The following is an 11860-nucleotide window of genomic DNA, read 5'->3' on the forward strand; positions in this document are numbered from 1 at the left end:
TATTCATCCAATAAAATCAATAGAGGATAATTTAAATTAAAAATATAAATCTATATTTGGTGTTCAGTTATTCAGAAACCATTATAATGATTATTGAATCTTATAAGATTTTACTTTATTTTTATTCAGTTACATCTGTCTCTGGGAAAAGGTGCTCAAGTTGTTGACAGCTTGTGAAGTCAGATAACATTACATATATAGTGTGCTTTTTACTTGTAGATGTTCAGAGAACTATATTCCAAAGTTTAAATCTAAGATTTAAAAAAAAATCACACAATAAATGAAAAAAATTCATACTTGAAGTAAAAGAGAGAAACTCTATTGAATCATAGCAGAGAAATGTTTTCATAAAAGAAGCAATCTAAAGGAAACAGCAATCTCTAAAAATACTATGACATAGTCTCTAAATCTTTACAGTTCATTTTTCTTTCTATCAGAAAAAGAGAAAACTTTAGTGAAAATAAAAATCTAATGTGATATGAAAAACTCAAAGAGGAAGCCATGACTTTAAACAGTTTATATATTAATGAATTAAGATTTTAATTTATGAATTACATACATATACATTAGTAAAAAATACAGAAAAGTGTTTTTATCTGCCTGATGTTCTTTGTAGGTCATCTTGTCTTTTCACATCTGTTACCCTCAAACTGCTGAACCACATTTACTTAGCACAGTGCATTAGTCAGGGTTCTCCAGAGAAATAGATACAACAGACTGTCTATGAAAACATTTTCTGGAAGCTGAAGAGCCCCATGATCCACTATCTGTAAGCTGGAAGACCAACAGAGACAGTGGTATCATTTTAGCCCAAACATAAAAGCAGAAGAACCAGAGAAGCACATGGTATAAATTCTGCTCAACATCCAAAAGCCTGAGAACCAGGAGTAGTGCAGATGTCTGAGGCTAAGAGATGGTGTCCCAGCTGTAGCACAGAAAACAAATTCACTTCTCTTCCACCTTTTTTTTTTTTAATCCAGGCCCTCACTGAATTGAATGATGCTGAATTACATTGGTGAGACAGGATCCGCTTTACTAGGTCTACCAATCCAAATGCTAATGTCGTCTAGAAATCCCCTCAAAAATACACTGAGAAACAATGTTTTAAAGCTATCTGGATATCCTTTCATTCAATCAAGTTGATAAACACTATTAACCATCATTAAAGCTATTAATGTTTTATGGTTATTATTTATTCAATAGTTTTCTGTCAATAATATTTTTAATAACTAGTTTCTCATAGAACAAGTGTGTGTGAGTGTGTGTGTGTGAGTGTGTGTGTGTGATTTTAGATTAACAGTGAATTTTGGGGAAAGAAACAAGATTAGGTATCAGGAAAAGAGAACTTCCAAGTTTATGTTAATATTGCATTCCTAGAAACACAACATGTTCATAGAGATCCAATAGTGGAAAAAAAATCATTACTTTCCTTCTGCAGTTACTGGGAGCATTAAATGTTTTAATAACATACAAGTAAAAATATTTTTCCTTATTTACTATACCATATTTGTTTGTCTACTATATTTACTTTATTTTATTTTAAATTTATAATAACTATCATCTTCCTTTTAGAATTAATTTAATTTTTTAAATAAAATAGATATTTACAAATCATTCCAGAAAATAATTGAGCTTATGTTTTTTATAATTTACCTAACATTTCAACATTAAATATTTAATGTAATTCTTACATTTAATGTTAAGTGAGAAATTGTGTGATCTATTGAGAAAAGCCCTTTATCAGAGGCCGGAATTATGGAATTATTTCTGGATTCACCCTAAGGTAAAGGCTTTTAAGCTCTGTAAGCTTTCTAATTCAATCTTTTTTTTTTTGGTACCAGGAATCGAACTTGGGTCCTTGTTCTTGTGCAGCAGGTGGCGAAACCACTGAGCTAAATCCCCGGGCCCTTGTAATTCAATCTTAATGATTATGTGACAATCTACAAGCCTTAAAGACAGCAAAGTAATTGGAAAGCTATTAACAAACATCAGAAATATTCACTTTATTTATTACTTAAATCCACATAGCTAACAATGGCACAATTCATTCTTATCCCATGACATTTTCTCTAAAGAAAAGAAGCTCTTCTCTCCGTCTATAGTTATGGGACAGACTGTATTGTTTTTCCAATAACATGTCAAATAAAAATTCAGTTGCCAATGTAACTTAGCATTTTTTAAGCATACTCTAGTGTAAGACATACTTAAAACTAGAAATTTGCATCATAATTGTGTGTGTGTTTGTGCTCTCACATATATGTTCATATAAGCACAGAAATGTTTCTTAAATTTTACTAAATTGTTAAAAGTTTATTTTAAAAGACAAAAGGCAAAAATCTTAAACTTTCTGTAGAGATTAGACTGTTTTTAGGGAACTAATTATCTATGGGCTATTTCTGTTTTTCATGTTGATTTATAGAAAAGATTAATGTATTTCGTATACTTTTATACAACAACATTAACATTTTCCTATTTGTGCCTCTTGTCTTTAAAATGTCATTCTTTTACCAATAATACAGTTTTGAGAGAATTAATACAGAATGATTAATTTCTGTCCCAGAGATGCAGAAGAAAAAAAGAAATCATTACTTTCCTTCTACAGTTGCTTGGAATGTTAAATATATTAACAACATATGAATTTTTATAATAATCTCTGATGTAATAAGTTCTCATAAATAGGAAATAGTTGTAGTGTAACCATATCATTATGGCTTTTAGTTTTTATTATTACTGATGTTATTACATTGCTTTTGTTGTCATTATTTTTGCTATATTTTCTGTCTTATTACTTTTACTATCTTATTGCTCAACCTTTCATCTGGAAGATTTTGCTTTCGTGATGAAGGGCACCATTGTATTTCTGAATTACTTCCTTTGGACTCCCCTGTCTGTGCTTGAAGTTCTCAAATACAGATCTCCTTTTCCCTTGGACATCTATAGCTATATGAATAGGCCTGCCCACTTTCCTAAGAGCATTAGTTTCTGTGGAGGATACGACAAGTTCTTAGCCCCTCGGACAGCCTTGGGAAGACAAATTGTCCTGATGTCTGTGGCAGGCCCAGATAGAGAAGTTAAAGATAACTTCAGAAGGCTGTTTGTTGATCCCACAGTGTTCATTCCACTGTGGTCCCTTGAGACTCTCAAATATTTGCTTGGTATAAGACTAGATAAGAATAGCTAACTTTTTAGAAACTTTAAGGAGCCAGGATGATTTAGATAAGATGTGCTAAGATTAAAGGAACATAGTTAAAGCAGAAGGCTCTTTAGATGCTTTATGTACTCACAGATATAACTGGTGGTTAGTTGACTAGCATTGTAAACTGTTAATGATTGATGTATCCTACAGAAAAATGTATAAAAGAAGAATATTACCAATAAACCTGGCCTTAACTCCAAGAGTTCTGGTCCCCCATGCCCTTCTTTTAATAGGTTTCATCGGCTACTGTCTTCAGGTTCCAGTCTCCCAACAAGGAGACCCCAACAAGTTTCAGAATTTACCATTGGTCAAATGCTTATAAGGAGGTCTGGATTTTCATTCTGCTTAGGAGCAGAGGGTACTAGTAAAAGACAATTTATTGAGCAATACTTGAAAATCCAAGTTTGTAATCACCTTGATAATTCTTCTATTTCATTTCCTCCTCTTATTGGCTCCTTACAGGCATTTCTTTTTTTTTCAAGGATAAACAACAATTTATTTTTTTAAGATAATACTTAAGAATTAAGCTAAAATTTGAAATGTATTGCCTAGGCTTTTCTATACATTATATTTATATAATGCCACTGATTTTACCCTTCCAAGTGCAGTTTTGCCAGGGGATAGAAAAAGTCATGTGTCACAGTTCCTGGGGCTCACACTGCTTTCTCAGGCCAGCTGTCCCCTGCAAAGAACAGAAGTGAAGAAGCAACTTCTCCCTCCATACCCTTCTCACTTATCCCCTTTTGTTTTAAGTTGAGCATTTCTGAAGAATAAATGCAAAATTAGGTTTGGGTATAAAAACTAGATGACCACCCCAATCTAGGGCTGTGTTTTGTTCAAGGAGACCTGGCCCAGAAAGGACAGGCATCACCCTTATGAGCAGGGGTGCTGTGACAGGAGTCAGGAATCACCCACACATGTCAATTGTGATCACTGAGTGAAGGCACAGCTAGCAGAAGCTCATCTGTAACTTGAGGGATTTGACCTTGCAGCCTGGCATGTCAGTTTCAAACTTCCACTCTTACACATGTAAGAACTGGCCCTTTCTACTAAAGTAGATGCCCAAAGGAAAGTCCATCCTGATGCAGTGTCAACCTTCAGATATGGAAAATAACTACAGTGAGATTAAAGTATTACAGTAAAGTGCAAATCGTTTCCATGGTGGTGGGGAAAATTCTATTCAATACTTTGAAATTTATGTATGTTGTAAAACTGTAGCAAACTACAGTCTTAAACACAAAAACTGAAGACTTTCCTATGGGGATATAAAATTTGAGAGAAAATCCAGTGAATTACTTACAAAAATCCCAAGAGCCCATAATCTGCATTCATGACGTCTTGCTGTTAAACACGAGTTTTTTCAGGTCATCTGGACAAGAAGTCTTATGGAGACCCTGAAAGACTTTTTGTTGTTGTTGTTGTTACCAGGGATAGAACTCGGGACCTTGTACTTGCAAGGCAGGTGGTGGAACCACTGAGCTAAATCCCTGGCCCTTTGAAAGCCTTTTTTTTTTTTTTTTAAGAAAAAAAGCATTAAGAAATTATGGTTCAAGGGTTTCAAACCCTAGTGTTACAGGCAAGCCTTCATTTTTATGGAACACAAAGCACTCCGTTTCTTCCACTTCTAATTGCTCATCAAGAGAAGCCACTACCAAATTGTGCTCCTCCAGCATTTCCGGGTAGTGGGACACGACTTACTAGATTCTTGCTGAACGCCTCACGGGAGTGATAACCTTCATGTCTTTCACTTCTGGAATTCCATTTTTTCTAAGGACTGAGGAGATCTGTAATTTGATACCAGAATGATTGTCCTGTCCTGCCTTGATTATTTGGGGTGTTGCTGTAACCTGGTCCCTCTCTTCTGGAGGAAGACAAGGCTCTCCAGATTCCATCTTCTTGGCCAGCTCTTCCATTGATGTGAAATTGGTTACAGCAACTAAAGAGTTAGAAGCAGTTCCTTCTGTAGTTCTGTTTTGATCTTGCAAAATATTAAGAACAACTTCTCACAACTCTTGTATTGGTTTTGCCCCATTGTTAATGGCTTCTTCGTACAGTCCAATAACATCAAAGGTGCCTTTTCTTGCCAACAACTTTGATTTGCAGATCCAGAATTTAGCAAATTTTTCAACCTCAGGAATGTTGAACAAAATGGTAAATATTTCCTTAGAAAGTAGTCCCTCTTCAATGAGCCTCAGACACTTTGTCAGAGTGCTGTTAATCTTATTGGACAGTTCCAACTGTGGTTTCTTTTCTTCCTCTTCTTCTTCAATGCTCTTCCAGAATGAATATTCATTTCCTCTATTACTTTTTTTTTGGTTTTAAATTCTATAAGAGGCCATTTATAGATTTTCCCCTTAGATTTCTTCCATTCTTCTAGCTGTTTCCTTTGATCCTCTGCTGTTGTCATTTTAATATTTGAATTAGTTTGGGTAGCATTTGGGACTCCTCTCCCATTTCTGGTTGCGACACTAGCTTGAGTTTTGGGAGCAGTCTTGCTCAGGAAATGCTTCTGTGGAACAGTCTGGGGTCCAAAGTCTGTGCTCTCTGTTGAAAGCTGTTGGTTCTATTTGCTCTTATGCTAGGAGTGCTTGGAATGAATGAGTTAAAGTTGCCAGCTATCAAATTAGGCCTCCGGTTTACGGATTTTGATTTTTACAGTGCACATATCTGGGGCCTAAAACAAGGTTGCATCATGAACTTCTGATCTTGCATGATGTTTGGATGTTTGCTGTTAGGTCCTCCCTGCAGTAAATTGAAGTATGTCTTGGGTTTGGCATGTTTTACTTTCTCTTCAGTAACAGTGTATGATTGTACTTTAGTTTCTTTTGGTTGTTCATATTTACCCCTGTCAACCTGTACATCCTTTATGTTCTTGACCACTGTTTTTTTTTGATGCTTGAGTTCTACTAAAGGTCTGAATAAAGTGAGAGGTGACTGTCCTTGGGGGTTTTTCTGGTCTTGCAAGTTCTGCTCCTTTACAGAGTTGCTGTAACTTTGCTGGAACAGTCCTTATTTGAGTTTTTCTAACAAATTATTATTAACCGTGTCTTTCAGAACAGCACCGTCACCAAAATTTTGCCAAAGACTTGTTTTAGGAGTCAAATTTCTCTTAGTTTGATTATAAGAGTTAGTCTTTGGCTTACTTGTGGTACATAATGCAGGATCTGGCTTCTTCTCAGGTTCTGATAAGGTTTGAGGCAAGTTCCCTTTGTTCAGCTCTTTAAAAAAGCCATCCAAAGATTTGTTTTCAATATAGTTATTGTCCATAGAGTCTGTACATTTTGCATTTGCTTGGCCTGTTAGCTGCTGCTTTGTAGTTTTTGATTTCTGTGCAATAGGTGACCACGTAGATTTTCTTGACAGTTCTCCTTTAGCAGATGATCCAGCTTCATGTTGCTGGTGACTCTTGTTGGAAGGTTTACATTTTGGGGTAGAAGAAAAACCTCTTGAATTCAGACTTTTGCCCACAAGTTTTGTTGGCTCCAACTTTGGCTTCTGGGATCCTGTTATACTGGCTGGTCTGGACTGGAGTTTAATGCTAATGGGCCTTGTAGCTTTGGCAGACAAAACATGGTAGTTGAGAACATCCTTTTTGGGTTTAATGGTAAATTTAGATGGTGGTGGATTTGGACAATTATTCTTGGCTTTTAGATAAGACTTGGTGTTCTGGTTCTTGTTTTTCTTTGGCTGCTAGATACTCCTGCAGCTTTTTCTGCCGCTCTTCCGCAGCCACGGTGGAGGCAGCGGTGGGAGCAGAGGGCCCCGACCCCACCATGACTCCTCAGCTACAGTTTCTCTTTCCATTTCTTAAAATTCACAATTCTCTTCACCTGGCTTTTTTTAGCAGTGCAATTTTTGCGCTGCATTTTTTTTTTTTTTTGTCATTATGATCTCTATATTCTTATTGTCTACTTCCATAACTTTCAGTTTGTAGAGGGGTTATTCCTTTTCCAAGTGTGTGTATGTATGTATGTATGTACACATGCATCTAATTAATTACTCTAGGATAAATGTCATAAATCCAATTAGTTCCTTTGTTTTCTTCATTTACTCTGTAGTGGATTATGTTGGGGTTTTTTTAACTCTTAGCCAGTCTTCAATTAAATGCTAAGATAAGCCTTCAGGCTGTTCAATTATACTACTTAATGATGTCTTATGAAATTAATTCTTATATTGCTTGTCACCTATATATTTTTAGTCTCCTTAACTTAGAGAGAAACTCCTTTGGTGAATTGAAAATTAAAATCTCCTTCTAAATAATTTATTTTTTATTTTTATTTTTTGAATAATTCATTTTTTAAAATAATATGGTTGCAAACTATAAAATTGTAAGAGATAACACAGGATTAAATCATTATTTCTGAAGAAAACCATTTAGGAACTACTGACCTTTCTGTATTTTTCTTTCTTGTCATTTCTCAATATTGATTTTAGTGCATTTCTCTATTTCAGTGTCTCACACCTAATGGGCTGCATCTATCAGGTTCATCTCTGGCTGATTTTAATTTGTTTTTCAATAGCATTTACAAAATATAAAAATATCTGTGATAGAGAAAAATCTCTTCTATTTTATGAAAGTTAGTATCCTATATTTTGTGTTTTTCATTAAAACTAAAATAAAAATATATCATATGAAAAGAACTTTCCAAATTCCATTTGCATTTTCTTGGCTTTTTATTTTCCCATACACTTCTTTCAAATAGTTGTACTTCACACACTCAGATTATAATGAATAGCAATAAACTAAAATGAATTAATAAATTTAGGTATGAAACTCTATAGTCTATTTCCATTTTATATGCTTTTACTAAAAACATTCCTATATTGAAGCCTGAAAAGTATTCCCTTCCTTAAATGTGCTATGAGATTCTGAAAGGCCAAGTCAAGAAAATTTCTATAAATAAGTCTTATATACAGTAAAGTGATTATTATTGAGATTACTTGCTTAATTTGTGTATTTTTGTGCAAAAAAGTAAAGAAAACTACACTGCTATAGTTCAGGTTGAAGACATGTTAAAATAAAATATATGTGTTTATGCACCATAAAATAATATAATGATAGGGAGTTTAGTAATATGCTTATCAGATATAGATAAGAATTACCAATTTTATTAATATTCATCTGGCATTATATCTCAGCAAGTTCAAGAATATTTCCAAACAATATGTGTACTCTCTAATATTTCTACTTAACTTTGTATTCTGTGAGAAACATTACCAAACCATTGCTATATATATTTTAGGTTTAAACTTAACTCACTTTTGCTTCACTGTTTAATTTAAATTAAACTATAAACATGTTTAAGCTGGGCATGGTGCTGTACACCTGTAATCCCAGCACTCTGGAGGCTGAAGCTGGAGGATCACTATGCTTTCAGTGTCAGCCTGGGCTATATAGTGAGTTCAAGGCCAGCCGGGACTACACAGTGAGACCCAATAAACAAAGCAAAACAAAACAATCAATCAATCACAGGTTTAATTCAAATATGGATTTAATTATAAAACTATAAAATTTCTTTTGAATTTTGATATTAACAATAAACATAAACAAAATGGTTCTGTTTATCAGATTGATTAGATTCTCATTAAATTGTATTTATTTACTGTCACCTATTTCACTTTTTTCATGACAATATAAGTTTCTTGAAGGCAACAAATGAAACTGTGCTCCTTATTGTGTCCCTTTTAGCGAGACCATGGTTGACATGTATTAGGTGTTTAATAAATATTTGTTGAACATAAATACAGCATTAAATCATGTTAAAATACATAGATTTAATTGAGTATGCAATATGGAAATGTTAAAAGTTTAGAGTCATATTTCATGGAAAGGAGAACAAAGAAAATGATAATATCTGTCTGCAAAACTCCTCTCCGATATCTTATTTCTGGTCCTAGGATAAATAAATTAATGGGTCAGACATGCATTTTTTCAGATTACCAAAGCATATGTGGAATAAGGTGTTAATCTAGTCTCCTGGACAACACACAGCTATGTGTATTCTACCTTTCCTGAAGAGTGCAAATATGGAGGAGTAGAGTTTACAGCTCTGATACCATCCCAACAAGACAGAAGCAGATCCACAGGAGGGCCACATTTCCAGCTCTTCTTAATTTATTTTTTGAGCAATCCTTTCTCCTCATCTCCATTAGTCTTCCCCTCCTGCCTATTTCAAACAAGACTGTCAATGACTTAAAGATCTTTCAACAACGTGATCATTACATCAGGAGCCATTTAATAAGTATTTACTAACTATATAAGCCAGGAACCTACTATATTTTAAGTATAGATATATCAAGGAAAACATTATCAAATCTCTTGCTTCAATTACTTCAAATTTATTAGTAGGATAAAAAGCAATAAAAAGAATAAAAAAAGGATTATTATTTTACATCCTATACATGGAGGAGAAGAAAAAAATGTTAAAAGGACCTACACACTTAGAAGTTGTCCAGTTTGGGCTAAATTCATGGAAACTTGTATGGAAGGAAACTAATTATATTGTCTTGATTTATCAAATTATAGTGACAGAGGCAAGCATATTCCTAGCTCTAAATAATGCTTATTAACAAAATAATAAATCAAATGATGGCATATCAAATAAATGAAACACAGTTGTTATCTAAACCACAAATCTAGTTAGTTGCTATTTCCTGGAGAAATAAATAAGCACATTTTGAAGGAAACTTCCCATTATATACTCACAAATGTATTAGTTTTATACTCTTCTCATTTTTCCCAGTGGTAGGAATTGATTCTGAATCCTTGCACAGGAATGGAAAAAGCTCTACCACAGAGTTACATGCAAGTCCTTCATTTATTTTTTAAATCAGCATAATATTTGCAATTATTTATGGAGTACAATCTTGTAATTTAAAACATATGTTCAATGTTCAGTGATTAATTCAGGAAAATTAGCATTTTAGCTCCTCAAATATTATCACTTCTATGTGTTGAGAATGTTAAAACGCTTCTCTGTTTTGAAATGTGTAATTGTTGTCAACTGCAGTCATCCTAATATGCTTTATAATTTTAGAATCTCTCTCCATCTCTGAATTTTGATATCCATTGTCAACTATCTCCCTATTTCCCCTTCTCTTTCTCTCTTAGCCTTTCCTGACCTCTATTCTACTTGTGCTTTATGTGGTCAACAATTTAACTTCCAAAAATGAATGAGAACATGTAGCACTTGCATTTTTATGCTTAAATTTTTTTACTTCAAATCTTCCAATTCCATCCATGCTGTTACAAATGATAAAATTTCTCTATTTTTATGATTTAGTAATATTGCTTTGTATATTATGTATTATGTCCATTTTTCTGTTGATGGACATGTCAATTGGTTTTGGATCTTGGCTGTTGCAAATACTGCCTCATTAAACATGGTCACATAGAGAACTCTCTGGTATAATGAATTCATTTCCTATAGATATATACCAGACATACTTTTTGTGTTTTCAACAATAGACCTTCACAAGGTGATATCTTATTGTGGTTTTTATTTATATTTTATTAATGATTAGTACTATTGAACTATACTTTATATACTTGTTGGCCATTTGTCTTTGGAGAAATATACACTCTGAAAATTTTAAATTGGATTATTTGGGGGTTTTTTTGTTTTTTATTTTACTGTTGGATTGAGTTCCTTTGTATGTTCTGGATACCTTGTCATGTGCAGGTCAATGCAAAAATCTTATGGTTTACATCTTTCTGATGCTTTAGTGAGGTTGAGCATTCTTTTATATATCTATCTTCTCTTGTGAAATATCTAGTGTCTATTTTTAATTGTGGTTTCTGTATTAGAGTTCTTTTAGATTTTATATATACTCTATATTAATCCCTTGACAGATATATAATTTACAAATATTTTCACCCTTTGTGCAGTTTGTCCACTCCATTATTTCCTTTCCCTTAAAGAATTTTCTGTTATAATCCATTTACTGTTGTGTTGCTTCCTCTGTTAGAGTTTTATTCAATAAAATCTTTACCTATCCTAATTTCTTGAAGTTCCCCCTATGATTTCTTCCTATAGTTTCATTATTTCATATATTACATTTTGCACTTGATCTACTTTGAATTGACATTTGTAAGTAATTGAAAATTAGGGATCTATCTTCATTCTTCTGTTTGTTGATATTCAATTTTCCCAATGCTATTTATTCAAGAGACTGTCCATTCTCCATGATTTGTTCCCAGAGTCTTTGTCAAATATCAGTTGTTTGCAGTTTTGTTTTATGTTCTATAGTTCCATGGGTCTGTTTATATGCCCAAAACATGTTTTTGATACTATTATGGCACTATAGTATGTGAGATCAGGTTTTTTTATTTGTCACTTTCCCATCCCTAAGGCAAAATAACTGACACCCACACATTAAAGGCAAAAAGGTTTATTTGGCTCATATTTTCGTGTTGGTTCAGTCCATACTTGGCAGCTCCAATGCAGATGGCATGGTAGAATAGCATGGTGAGAAGAGCTGCTCAACTCATGGCATCAAGGAAACAGGGAGAGAAAGGAGGGACTGTGGAGGGAGTTACATCAACTAAAGGCATAACTTCACTGACACACCTCTTCCAACAGGCCCCACCTCCTAACAGCGCATTGAGCTGTATTTGTCCACTGATAAGTATAATACCCCCATGGCCTAATCATCTACCAGAAC

At 33.8% G+C, this 11860-nt stretch overlaps 1 pseudogene; it reads right to left on the bottom strand.

Moving 5' to 3' along the window:
- Positions 1–4737: 4737 nt before the first annotated feature.
- Positions 4738–6971, bottom strand: LOC101714174 (cytoskeleton-associated protein 2-like pseudogene; annotated as a pseudogene).
- Between the last annotated feature and the right edge of the window lie 4889 nt (positions 6972–11860).

Source organism: Heterocephalus glaber, unplaced genomic scaffold (assembly GCF_053883595.1).
Source record: "Heterocephalus glaber isolate CG9 unplaced genomic scaffold, H.glaber_assembly_v1.0 deba00001690, whole genome shotgun sequence".
NCBI classification, from domain to species: Eukaryota; Metazoa; Chordata; class Mammalia; order Rodentia; family Bathyergidae; genus Heterocephalus; species Heterocephalus glaber.